The 14,808-nt window shown below is 38.5% G+C and overlaps 1 protein-coding gene across 5 annotated transcripts in view; it reads right to left on the bottom strand.

Annotated features, from left to right (window-relative positions):
* The window catches only part of GUCA1C (guanylate cyclase activator 1C), a 130,412-nt gene that overhangs the window by 18,827 nt on the left and 96,777 nt on the right, over positions 1 to 14,808 (bottom strand). The window lies entirely within an intron of this gene.

Below are 14,808 nucleotides of genomic sequence, written 5' to 3'. Positions count from 1 at the left end.
ATTTTGTCCTTCACAGGTCACAAGAACTCAATCAATCTATTCTTGCAGAATTCAATTATTAAATTTAGCAGTTCCAAACCTATTTGCAAGCCATTGGATGTGGATGACGGTGATCTGGATTTTTAATTTAAAGTGAGAGCATGATCCTGAGAAGACAAAGCTTGGATCACTAAACTCCAACAGAAATGGGCACTGACTGGAAACAGCTTTTATCCATTGAACAGATACACTCTGTTGAGACAGTGGCTGGAATACCTGTATGATGCTATGCCCCATCACATACAAACATGCAAGATAACTGAGTCCAGAAAGCCCTACAGCCACAGTAGCACTGTCTCTTCAGCATGGTAAATTAGTGCAATATTCCTAGCTAACATGCTTTGGCTATGGCCAAGGCCAGAAGTAACCTCAATATCTCTACACGAGACTGAACTGTGCTGTGAAGATGTACTGCCCACTGTCACATGTTGACTGACCAATGTCATTTCCATAAGAAGGGTGCTGAACGATTATCTCCAACTTAAAGAAATTCAGGGGACTCTAAGATTTGGCTTGCAATTGAATTTTTGTTAACGTTTATATAGATGACGTGAGTGAACCAAGCTTTGACAAGGCTATCAATCTATCACGAACTGGTAAAAACAGAACAAAAACAACAACAAAAAACCCCTACCCTGCTACCAAAATCATTTTTTCACTGTTTACAGTTCAATGGCAAGTGGCTGTTTTTTGTTGTTATTGTTTTGTTTGTTTGTTTTGTTTTGTTCTAAATGAAAATCCTAAGTAGGCAAAAGATGTCTGTAACAAACCTCAACTGGAGGCAGGAAGGTTAACAAGGAGGTGAAATGCAATTCACTACTGTAATTTTTTCCCCACAAGCCTTGTTGGCTTCCTATGAGGCTAATGTTTCACGTTTTACCTTCTAGAGATTTTAAACTGGGCATATATGAAACATGGAGGAGAAAGCCTATGCGCTTTTTAAGAGTGTTTAATTATAATATTCATGATGGAATATTTCTCGGCATGGGTGACCCCAACTTACCTCAAGAAGCATTAAGCTGCTATAATTGAAATTGTAGTTTAATCTCAGGCCTAGCACTTTAGCACAGCTTTCTGAGCAGATTTCTATTTGTGTGAAAACAGAAGCCCACATGAGAAATACATATTTTATGCTGACAGAAGAGGACCTGATTAAATGACTTAAGTTTCCAAGAATTAGTTTCTTCAGATTTAGATGAACTTTAAACCACTCCACAGAGCATATAATTTTATATATAAACTTCAGCAATAGAAGTCATGACAGTTTTAAACTGTAAAAAAAACGCTTTTAAACCGTGTTTTTGTCTGGCTACAAAAAGTTTTACAAGGAAAAAATCAGGTCATATATCTATAAAAGTCAGCTAGGCAAAACATGGGAGAATGTTCAAGTTTGCTAGCTCTAAACAGCACTGCTATATAAAGGGAGCTATTAAGCGAAAAGAAATCATTTCTACCAAGAAATTTTATATACTCCACCACTCACTGTGGTAATGACCCCTTTATTAGAAAGCAACAACCAGACAAGAGTGCAAAAGCAAAAGAAATCAAATTTTGACCTACAAACCTGAGTAGTCTCTGTAGTGCCGAGGGAAACTGATTGTAAGAAAAAGCCCAAATGACCAAATTATTTCTGAATCCGTGCCTATTATGCATGCAACCACTCACATACATTAACTTCAGTGGTTTGCAGATGAAAGATTATCATCTGTTTAATATTGCAGAGTGCCTAAATGTTCTACATAATGCTGTAGAAGGATAATGACCCCTTATTTGTACAATCATAGCTGCCATTTAAGAGCCCACAGTGTGATACTCCCAGTCAGCTATCCATTGACCATTCTTCACATATCTGTACTTAACTAAAAGCACCTTTCAGGATGAAAGCCTATGTTTCCACCAAAAACCCCTGTGGAGAAGAAAAAGCTGTAGCAAGGGTACAGGACAAAAAGTGAACATGTGGAGTGAGGAGATCCTCTTATTTTACCTCATCAATAACATACACTGTTCCTTTCTCCTGCCCTGAGAGGCTGTTCTGTTGCTACTTTATTCCCAGCTTAACCACATAAAAAGCATCATGGACAGGTACTTGAAAAGTGTTTGCCTGATACTTGTTATTTCTAAAAGTATACCTTAAAATAGTGGTTTTCAGTCTCAGAAATAAACAAAAAAAGGTAATTAAACTTATGAAAACAGTGTTGTTAACAACAGAGTGTTAGAAAAAGAAGCAAAATAATTCAGGCTGTATGGTAACAGAAACACAGTCATTATAACTGAATAGAGATTAAAATACAACAAATCAGAAACACAGACTCAGAATAGAGACATGGAAAAGGCAGTAGTAGGAAATATTTTCTCTTGTATTGGCTATACAGCCATAGCCTGCTGTCCCCTGAGGATGTATTCATAAAAGGTGTGAGGGTTAGCAATACGATGAGTAGTAAAGCAGTTTTTCTGAGACTGAATCCCTCTACATTACCCCATAGATAGAGAAGTGACTATTAGCAAGGTGTTGCCATTTTAAATGCATCTGGCCACTGCCACAGCAACTAGACCTGAGCACAGGTTCTTTCTGAAAGCTGCATTTATTTTACTCTCCACACTTCTATATCAATCCAGAATTGTAGAGTCTCAAAAATCTGCAGAGCATGTGCTGGTAGGCAGTGTCCTGGGACACTCCAGCATTGCCACGAGTGGAGGGCTCAAGCTGGCCATCTCCAGGACCTACGAGCATAAGACAGTCCTCAAGACAGACCTAGAAAACAGCCCACACTTGCCTGGCAGTCTGTCAGTTGTTAGATTCTCTGATGTTTGCCTTCTTCCTTCACAATGACATGGTCTAAGGTCTTCTACACCTACTGAAAGGTGCTGCACACAAGTACCAGATGGCCATAACTTGGACATTACCTGCATGTTAGGGAGAGCTGACTGCAAGCACAAGCAGTTATTGCAGCTTCAGGGAGAGTAAACTGGAGATACAATGCAAAGAATCTGCTTTACCTCTTCATTTGGTAGTCTGTCTGGTCTCATAAGTTGGGCACTGTGTGTTGTTTCCTAATCTTAACTACATTTTCCTCTGTGCCACACATTCAATACAGTACCTTGGACAAATCTGTGCATCTGTGATGCACTTTGTTGGTTAAGTGGAGACTGTATTTTCCCCTTTGTATAACATTGTTGTGAAAAAGGAATTTATTAACTAACTCTGTATTTGCACATACAAATATTTTTATATGCTCACATACAAGCATAGGATAAGCAAAGGATAGAAGAATAACCAGTGAACTACAAATTACATCTCATTTTCAGAAATGTTTCTTGACATTTTTCAAGTGCATCTGGAAAGTACTAGTGAGAGTCCTCCTCAAAGCTCTCAAAGCACAGTCCCACCTCTTCACCTTTAGCGCACCACAGCAGCGACCCTGTCCACGACAGCAGTTTTGTGAGCAGATCACAAAGAAAAGCCTGCAGGCTACAACTCACAAACAGTAGTATGACATTAAAGACATAAATAAAAGAAGGTTTACCTGGTTCAGATCAAAGATATCAAACACTCGTTTAATGTATAAATCTGCCTGTGGATCCAGCCCCTGCAGACCCAGGAGTTTCTTGAATTCATGCAGACTAAGTTGCCCAGATGGGCACTCTCTCATAAATTTGCTGTAATAATGATGCATCTCTGGGACAGGGCCATCACCTGGCAATGATTCGTTGGCACCCATATTATTACACAAGTGTCTCTTGTATTCTGTTCACGATTATATCTCCCAGGTTCAGAGTCTTGCTCATGACCAGAACTCAGGCGAGTACTGCATTTAAAGGGTCATGGTAAACCTCTTACAACTGAGTTTCTATTTTTACTTAGTGACTATTTGTACCCATGTAAGATTACCTTTAATGCCTGGTTCTAAACCAGATGGGATTTCATAATGTGGCTAAAGTGGAAGTAAACAGAGCCATGCTCAAATTGTAGTTCTTGAAAAGCCAAACTCTCCCACTCACTACAAAAGTGTACTAGAAAAGTTAGGAGATCCTCACAATGGTTGACTATTAATTATATGCTAACCGTTAGCAACACATAGAAGTCTAATCCTGGACTGACTGTAAGAAATAGTTACAATTTATGCCATAAATAAGGATGGAGAAAGTTGAGAGTGCAAACAGTGTTACATCTTCTCCATTGTAGGTGTGCAATTGTACCCTATTTGCCCCCTCATAGCACGGGTCCCCAAGGAAAATGCAACACTCTGGTCATGAGCCTACTGACATAACCTGAGCAAAAGAGGAATCTTTTACTGGAACTCCTTTAACAAAAATCATCGTGGTCTGTTAAATAGATTAAATACAAGTTTTCTTGTTGTTGGTCAGTGCTGTAGTCCTGCTTTTTATTTTACAGCTTTCAGGAATCGAATTCTTTCTTCCTCTGTGAGCTCAGGGAAGCGGTTAGGTATCAATAATACTTCTGTACTGATTAGCTTCTATACAGGGAGATGAGCAGCTCAGGGGCATTACTGTGTCACAGACAAATCTGGAGTTATAAATACCAGTGCAAAAATATAGGATGTTAGAGATGTAGGAGCAAGACAGTCCCACATGCTTATCCTTTTCATTTACCATCACTTGGCGGAGTTAAAGAGCACAGTCCTGTGAAGTGCTGAGTACCTTATGAAAAACAGCAACTTCCCTTCAGCACAACTGTAGCCAGAGAACAATTAATATTTTATGGGGTTTTGGTCAATTTCTGAAAAGGTCTCCACACGCTCTTAATGGCTTTTGCTACAGTTCTCTCCACAAGAATATTATTAAGTTTAATATCATATATATCCTAGTCAGGCATATGAGTAAGAAAGCTTGAACACACCTCAGAAGTGTCCACAAACTTCTGAAGATTGAGCAGGAAAACACAAACATTATCATGGCTTTAGCCAAAGGTGTTCCTGCAGGCAGAGCACCTCCAGCAAACTGGGCGGTGGTTGTGCTGTCCTTCCCCAGAGACCATCTCTGAGCTCTCGAGCTGCTGTGTGATCCCCGTGACAGGGAGAGTGGGGACACGTCGCGCAGGTATGGGGGAGGCCCTGGGGTGAGCAAGCAGTTCTGCTGCCATCCCTCAGGGACGGCAGGAGAGTCTTTGTGGGGCTTAGGCGATTTATTGGAGCTGAGGGAGTCTCTGAGCTAAGGCAAAAAGGGAGGGAGACACAACAGGATCCCATCCGTGCCACAAAATGCTTCTCTGCAGAGGGAGGAGCACCCTAGCTGAAATCCACTGCCTGTCTGCAGGTGAGTGTAGGCTGGGGCAGTGGGGGTAAGGGAAAAGGAAGCAAGGACAAGGGAGGTGAAGGGAAATAAGCAAACTTCTTGGTTATGTATAGTCTGACAAAAAGCAAATTTTTTCCTCAGCCATCATACCTTAAAAGCTTAAAGCGATGCACAAATGTCAAACACCAAAGGAGGACAGGGCACCAAGGACCTAACTTAGGCAAGCTGAAAACTTTACATGGTATGATAGGTAAGGACTGTTCATCAGTAACTCAACCAGTCCTGGACATCCTTCCTCTTCTCTCTCTGCTCTTGTGGAATCACATCACCTTCTGCAAACACTGCTCCCAGGATCCCTCTTAGGCAGAGGGAACTTGGAAGTTGCCCACATCTATTTATCCTTCTCCACTCCCACCCATATTTCCCACTCTTTCCCCCAACAACTCCCCACATTTCCCCTGCTACTTTCTTCCAAATAACAAGCCATGGGAAAGTGTACCCATGGTGACTGAAGCACATCACAAAGTCTGCTGTGCTGACGTAAAGATGGGGCCTTAGAAGTCAGACTTTTGTCAGATTTTGCACTTTCTCATAAAACTAACAAGAAAATGTTACTTTAAAATAATTCCAAGTTTAATTTAGTACTTGTTTTCAGGATCCCTTTCATTTAATAACAATAACTAAAATATTTGTAAAAGACAGCAAAAATGCCTGGGGAAAAAGAGATCTGATTTATAGTTCACTGTCACAGCATCCTTCACCCCTAGTGAGAGACTGGAATAGTATGTAATGCTGATATTACACATGATGAAAATAAAAAAATAATTAAAAAAATCAACAAGGTGAGTTTTATAGAGCACAAAAAGGCTAAAATTTATAACCTACTGCATAGTTTGACAGCAGTTAATAAACTCACAGACAAAGTATGTGCTGAGACAGTAGAAATTCTACAGAAGTCACCTGTTCCTAAAGCCAATGGCATTGGAACATTTCTACTTTTCTAAATAAAAAAAGAAAAAAGTCATAACAATATGGAGCTGAACTGAAGAAATTAATATAGCAAAGCCACCTCAAAGAGCACTGAAACAAAGGTTATAGGGACTACCTTGTAGACAGGAAGCACAGTGAATCAATTTCAAATGAGCAATCTATGGCAAACCGAACTGATGGTGAAAGACAAAAATAAATTTTCAGTATCTATTGAGATCTACATTAGAGATGCCAAAGAACTTTCTGGAGTCTGTACAATATTTTGGGAAATAAGAAAGAGGTACATACGGGTAACAGGGATACAACATACTTGCACTGAATGTGACAATCCTGCAATAAAGAAGATTGTTGATTCAAGGACAGACTACGGTGAAACTGCAAGAACATGGGGCACACAGAAAATTCATACTGCAGCTAAACCAAAACTGTCTTTGTAGCCAAACATGAGAAAAACATCAGATTCATTAATCCTGCTCTGAAAATGGTATAAAATCTCATCAGTATTGGAAGGCATGATGCCATCTGGATTTCTTTAGAAATGAAAAAAAAAAAAGGTAATGCTTCCACATAGGGTGATAATAGTGGCTGCTCCTCTTTTTATTCTTGTCTTCTTATTTATTTATTTTTTCCTTCACAGCAGGGTTATTAGTAACTATCTTGATATGAAAAATGGCAGAAAAGTAAAATATTAAAGAAGATATTCTCTTTGTTATGAAAGTAGTGGTAACTCAATTGTGAGCAGCAGATACTAAATCCCTGTGCTGTGAAGCAAGGTCACATATCTTTAGACTATGGTAGATTCAGCTGAATACTACCTATTTGAAGCATAAGACAAAAAAAGACTACTGCTAGTGCTCGAAGTAGCAAACGGTAAGTTTTAAATGCATTTCTATCCTCCATAAACCAGATAGCTTTTGCCCCATTGAGGCAAGTTTCTAGTGGGGCATGATATTCAGTCTCTGCCTGAGAGCAGAAGACTCACTAAATTCCTGCTAACTCAAGCATGGGGAGGAGGAAAAGATAATTGTTTACTGTTTCCTATGGCCTCTTACCCATGGCATACAAGGCAAAGTGTGTGGGAACAGGTGTACAGTGACTTGATTATTCTCTCAATGAAAACACTGATCTAGCACTGGCACAACTTTGTTAGGTCATAATCAAATTCCTTGTGTGCCTTCTATTATATTTCTACAATGATCTCCTTGGGTTTATGTATGAATTTAAAACAGAAACAGAAGGCAGCGACCATTTAGAAGTACATCTACAGAAGCCTTTTATGTCTAATTCCTTTTTGTACTACTGCCTCATTATTCCTGACATGGAGATTACAAGTATAGCACAATGATACATGTGCTGATGATGAGATGAGGAATTGTGCTTACCTGAGTTGTGTGTACTCTAGCCCAGGCATTTTTGTCATTAAACTAAGCACTCAGAGACATGATTCTGCTGATCTGGTTAGCTACACACACCACAGCTCACCAGTATCTATAAATAACCAACAGACCGTGTATAATGAAATAATGTCTTATACTTCCCACAGAAACATTTGCAGCGCGGTTGTTTTCGTTTTAATGATTACAGGAAGTGCTCTGAGATACTGACCTTATGCTTCCCATTTGGGATCAAAGACTTAACACAATAAGGGGCTCCTCCTGAAGCTGTTATTTTCATTAAGGTTTCTAGTCACCAGAGAAATATATCCTCCTCAAGCAGTTATGCATGTGGGGTCAGAAATACTTTCTTTTTGTAGCTATTGCAAATTCACTGATTTTCCTGAACTGACATCAAGCAAGTGGGACTGAAAACCTCTGTCTGAGGACAGAAAGGCAGTGTAATGACTATTAAACTGTTACTTTTAAGTGGTCTTACTAGAACTGACAGAAAGCGGTCCTCTCATCAAGTCAGACCTGAGAGGTCAAGGAAGTGGCCTGGCTCCAACTGGGAGAAATAAAAATAAAACAAATCCCACAACTTTTGCATGCTGGTAATCTGGGAAGGAAAAAAAAAGTACTTAATTTTGAAAAAAAAAAAAGCTCAATTATCAATTGCCTGTAAATACCTTTCTAACATAAATTAATACAAATCATTTTCAATTTAAGTTAATAAATTCTTGTTTCAAGAGTCCCCTAAATCTTTGTATTAAGGGTCATGTCTCTGAATTAACTGCCACCCCAATGAGATTTTGATGCCACAGACTGTTTTCATAAAGGATTTCAGCTTAGAAAAATTGGATTTTTCAAGTTAATTATGTGATGTACAGCTCTTTAACAATTCTAAATCCTAGCTGCTTCTTTTTATCTGCCTACACAGCACAGCCATTTGGAAGAACTTTGGCTATTCAAGTATCCTATTTATTTATTTATTTATTTATTCATTCATTCATTCTGTCACCCCTCAACAGCAAAAAGATCCACTGAGTTAAGCATTTTAGAAGAGGGAAAATATAGCCAAAAGACAGAAACATTAGTAAACATTTGATTAAAAGGAGAGTCTGCCTTCTTTAATTAGGCACCATTGTTTTGACTGGAGATGTTCTCTTTGGTGTCTCAAGCCGTTCCCAAGCCCAGCAGACACTGAGCAACTTGCATCTCCTAGTGGCTCCAGCTAGAGATGCAATGATTTGTTGCAGCTGCTAAATAACAACTGCATATTGGTGTTCAGCAATTCTGTCCAAGTGCTTTCCTTGGCCTGTGGGAAAGGTGGGCTCTGTGGAGCAATGCCCAAAGTGCTGGATCTTGGGGCTGCTATTCCTGGCCTCTTCTTTTACCTCTTACTGCAGCTCAACAAACTACCACGCTTATTCCCGCACATTTTTGTTTTGGTCCAAGTGTCAGCTCAGTTTTGGATAGAAAAGGGATCTGTCAGGAAGATTTTAACTATCTTTTCAACACTCCTTCTCCACAATCTGCATTTCAATTCCACAAGGGTTCGAACTAATATACCAAGTTGAGATTAGACATTATTTCTTCTTTTCACTGTTTGTACTTTTTCATTTTATATATATATATATATATATATATATGTTGTTTATTTTCCAGTTTTCTTATTTCTTCTCCATCCTGGATGGCTGGTATCTACTTATCTTATTCTTGCCTAATTGTATTTTTGATTCTACTTTTTTTTTTTTTCCTTTTCTTCTGCACTTCTTGATTCTTTCCATTTATATTTAGAACAAATAACACCATCTTGGGAATTCTGATTTAATGTAATAATTCTAGTCTATCATCCTTCCCCTGCTCAGACTTAAAAATATTTTTTATTTTTATTTATTTTATTTTTTAAAGGAGTTGGGAAGGGAAATATAACAGCTGTATTACTGTTTTACAAACTTTCCAAATAAGAATAAGAATGGTGGTAATCAGATAAAGAAAAAAAAATGATATTCGTTGTAAACATCCCCAAAAAAGCAGCCTAATAGATCTGAAGAAACTTTGCTTTAGAAACAGTGGGGAAAAACATTTTTAAAAAGGAGAATGAAGACAGAAATATTCACACAACATTTCGCCAGCGAAAGGGAGGAACATGAGGATTTTAAGACTCTTGGCCAGTCCTACCTGCAAGGAATCAAACATTTCTGGTAGATTTTTGAAGAGCTCTTCTCTTAAACCCCCTAAAAAGACATTGGAAAGAATCCAACAAATCCAATTTTCTGAATTTAAGCAGGGCTGATGAGAAAAAGTGAAACAAAAAACACTAAAACAACTTCTGTTTACCTACCCCTTCTTTTCTGATATCACTAAGCTAAAGTTTTCCATTGTGCAAGCTAACATACACATTTCATGATGAAAATAGTCCAAGAAAGTTTCTTACCTGATTCATGTCAAAAATCTGAAACACCTGCTCAACGTACATGTTTGCCTGAGGGTTCATATCACATAGGCCGAGTATTGTCTTAAACTCATGGAGAGTAAGTTGTCCAGAAGGGCAATGATTCATAAATCTCTTGTACCACTGACTGTTTTGTATTGCTGCAAAATCATCTGCTGATTCCCCAGCACCCATAACGCTGTCCGCCCTTGCTCTCCATCCACAGCACACTGTTTACCTTTGCACAGTGCTGTGTTCCCTGGCTTGCCTCCAGCTAGAGCTGAGCCACAATCCATGAGCTGTAAAACTACTATAAACCCCTCGAAGATCCCTGCAGATTAGGTAATCCCTATTAGGCAAAAATAGAAACTCCACAGGATCATCCTCTGCGATCTGTTTGAACACGGGCAGGTTTGTCAATAAGCACATACATCTCCCTGGCCAGAGCTACCTCAACACCTCAACATGTTCCCAGGGTTCATCCTGCCGCTGCAGGGGCTGTCTTGAAGATGAAACATGACATTTTTTTTTATGCTGTGTACAAGCCTGTGTCAGGTTTGCAGCCCTGGTACTCTTCCTAAAATCATAATGCTTTGCACTAAAAATGTGCTGGCTATGATGACTTTGAATGCTTCCCAAACAGTGAAATGGTGTTGCAAATGCTGTGCTTTGTTTGGAGGGCTTTACTTTCAACCCTTTGGAAAACAGAGAGAATCAAAAATCCTGCAAAATACTAATGACGTATATGGTGACACTAATGTGTGTTAGTGAGTGCATGTTCATCCAGCTGAAGGAGGATAATATATAAACAGACCATACAGTAGGAAAACATTGGCATTGAAAACAAATGTTCTGATAATCTCACACAGGAGACACCAGGTTATTTAAATACAAAAAAGAAATAAAATAAAAAAAAAGAGGTGAATTTCACACACCAGAACCAGAGGAAAGTACATAAATCAGAGCTAGTGAAATTTAGGACCCTTTTCAAAGGGTTTGAAAGCACTCTCCAGGACCCTCCAATTGAAACACGTACTTTGAATTTGAGTTACATCCTATCTAACCTGAAGTAGGAGGTAAATACCTCTCATATAATCTTGATGTAAAAAGAACTAGGAATGTGTCCTTAGTTATATAATTCTTAAGCAGTAAGAGTAACTGAAATGTAATCATATTGCTTCATTTGCATAATCCATTTAACACAGGTTCTGTTCACACAATCTCAGTGATGGGTTCTCAGATAATACAGTGATAGAAATCAGAATATTTAAAGCATGTATCATAGAAATTGGAAGCTGATAAAGCCACATCCAGCAATTTCAGGTTCAGAAAGAAGCCTGCAGCACACCAAGTCTGTTATTTGCTTGGAATCTCAATTCCTAAATGGCAGACATACTGCAAGATATTAGATCCCAAATTCTTCCTCATTCTGTAATGTCAAAGATCTGGCAAGAGATTTTTACCATTATGGCAGGAGACAAAATCCGATCCTCTAGCAGTAGAAAAATAACATGTAGACTTTAGAAAAAAAGAAAACCATCCCTGTAGTTTTCAATTTGCAGTGGGCAAGACAGTCTGAATAATAACTTTTAGCATCTCTAAACATTATGACCTGTCAGAACGTTGATTTATATGTAGTTTTTTTTCACAAACAGATAAAAGAGGATATCTCCTTATTCTATTAAGAAGCACTTAAATAGTTTTTGCTGACTGAATCAGGTAGGCTGTTATTCCACTGAAGTATGAGGGAGGGCAGAGAGGCTTGGTTCATGTAACGTGCAAAGAGCTGAGTCATCTCGTAATAAGATCCTTTGGCTGAGCTTAGCATGGAAAGGAGTCTTGAGCTGGATTTCTGCATTAAGACCAGAATCCAGAACACAAATCTGTTCTGATTGCACTACTCAGAAGTCACACTCTTGTTAGGGAAGAGTTGATATGGTCAGAATGATCAAGAGCAGTATGAAGATAGTTTCTAAGAAAGCCCATGACAAGCCATAAAAATCCCGTATGTGTTACAAGAGAAAAACATAACCAAGCTCATCTAGATGCTATGTGTAGTATCTGAATCCTGTTACTATACTGCTGTAAAACATTGCAGTTCAGTTAATGCATTTCTTTAAGCCTTTCCAACCACTAAATTATACAAACAGATTGGACAAGGAGAAAAACTTGACAGTCTTTTATCTGGGAGGAGATTTCACGTTCTTAATATTCCCTGCTGCAAAAGGATACAGACTGTACAATCTCAGGTATGTGACTATTCTTAATGTACCCTGCCAATCCTGCCTTCTAAATAACTTTTCCTGAGCCTTCTGCCGCAACAGCTCAATTAAGAAAATATACAATGAAATCTATGCCTCAAATTACAGTAGCTAATGGCAGATTGTTAAAACATCTTGCAGAACTGGAAATGAAGATCAGATCTTTAGCTGGAGCTCATTATTAAATAATGAAGTTTTAAGCCTAGCATAAGCAGTTTTATAGTGGATTTTATGAAGCCCTAAAGGCCAAATCGTTGTTTAATTTCATCAAAATGGGGGGAAGACTTCCAAATGGATAAAATATTGAAACATCTTTTTCTGTCTAACATGGAACATTAATTAAACAAGCTCTTCTGGGAAGAGCAAAACAAAAGCCTTCATTTGTACAGACTCCGTCTATTGTCTGCTAAATCTCCTCACCCTGGTACCCCAGCTCCACCCTGTATCCTCACCAGGCAAAAGAAAACAAGTGCCTGATTATTGTGCCAACCAGCTGCTGCCTTGAACAATGAATAAAAGCTGAGTTCTGCATGAGTGGGGCGATCATCCTGGGTGTGTCCCTGCTACCCAGCTGCCAATTTTTATGACAACTTTAGGAACTAATTAGCTAAAATCCCTACTCCATGAAATTTTATTGAAATATGCCAATCGATTAAAACATTATGGGTTGAGCAGAGAACAGGATTGGAGATTGCTAGATGGGACCATGTAACAATAAAACTCTGATGGGTGTATAACCTGGCAAGTTTAAGGCCTTTGTCTTAATATTCATCAGAAAACCCGAGCAAGCTACTCCCTGGGTACTAAGCTATTTGTACTAGAAGGGAGGCTCTGTCATCAGTAACTGGTAAAAAACAAAAACAAAAAATACAGCTGATCAATTAAAAGACATCCCCCTTTTTATAAAGCTCTCCCCCTTTTCAGTTTTGAGCTCTTTCCCTATTTAGACAGGTGCCAGGTACACACATGGCTTGTCCTCATGCAGAGAGGCTAACTACTTTGACAACATAAATTTTTTTCTTATGGAAATAACCTAGACATGGAAAACTATTTTCCACAACTGTAATCTGTTGGACTGTAATGCCTTGAGTATATAAAAAGCAAATATCAACATCAATAACCCCATTCTCAGTACTATGAGTATTATAAACAAGTGAATAAAACTATTACAGTTTTAATTATATTTAGTATTACAGGGGTTACAGATAGTAGAAAAAGCTGAAAGGGGTGGTAAAGAGCAACTGCACCTTGAAAGTTTGTGATATAACTTATTCTGCACTTGCTGCCTGTACTGGTTACACTATTTACTGAGTGGAATAGGTATTTTCAAAGATAGGAACCACTAGCAACAGTAGTGACAAGTTCTCCTGGGTATTTCTGTCAGTGCAAAACTATTCAAAATGATACTTTCCTATTCCCTGTCCCCATCCTCAGTTATTCTGCAGCAAGCACCCAGTTTCCTGATGCCTGCAGTTGGTCTTGCATTGGGATGCCATCACCTTGACAGAAATCTGATTTTTAGGAAGTGTTCATTTCACATTCCAGTTTTCTGAAAAGTGACTTAAGCAAGTTGAGGGCTCAATTTTCTGATATACTAATGTTTTTACTTATTTATGTATTAATAAGTTTTCACTCCGTGATGGGCCCATTTGCTTTTTCAGCTGGAAGCTGACTTTGATTGTTGTTTCTACTATTGACAAATCAGCCTGAACCTTATTTCAGTCAAGGACAAACATTTCTGTAGGAATTATAAATGACTCTCCATTTCTGTAGTATTTAATATAAATTTTTATTTTCTCCTTTGGCTCAAGGAGAAAATAACAAGGCACAATCTTCTGGATGGGTCTCATGGCTGGAAGGAACCCCTATGAACCCTGAGTTGGAAGAACAAATGACAGCAAGGCAACCAACAGCTGCTGGAGGCTTTTGTGTTAACCTAGGATGTTAAGAAGTAAAATTGGGATGAGGGATTAAAATCAGAAAGATGAGTCTTTGGAAAAGGGGGATTGACTGATACCAACCTAAGTCATACCAGGTGCTCAGAATGAATCCAGAAACCTTTTATTTGGTGACAGAAGAAATCCTATTGTAGCTGTGTTTTATATTATTAAAGCATTAACAACAATGGACCCAGACAAAAATTTAGTGCTTTTAAAAATATTTTTCAAGTGGAGTTATGCAAATAAACTTCCAATTACAAACACACGTGGAGAATAATAATAAAAATACGTTTCAAAGATGAGAAGTTATTCAACAAATATTGGAACGCAGGCAATTTCCAAAACAGCAAAACGTGCTGGGAACAGAGCATTCAAAATTGTTTGCCTGCCATTCCCATTTATTTGCCAGTAGTTTTCTATTGAATCACCTCTGATTCACTTCCATTACCTCTGAATAGCCAGCAATACCAGCACCCTGAGACATGTTGCTGAACATATCAAATGGTGGAGCCATA

The sequence above is a fragment of the Anser anser genome, assembly GCF_964211835.1.
Source record: "Anser anser genome assembly, chromosome: 1".
Taxonomy (NCBI): domain Eukaryota; kingdom Metazoa; phylum Chordata; class Aves; order Anseriformes; family Anatidae; genus Anser; species Anser anser.
This window is presented reverse-complemented; position numbering and strand designations above follow the sequence as displayed.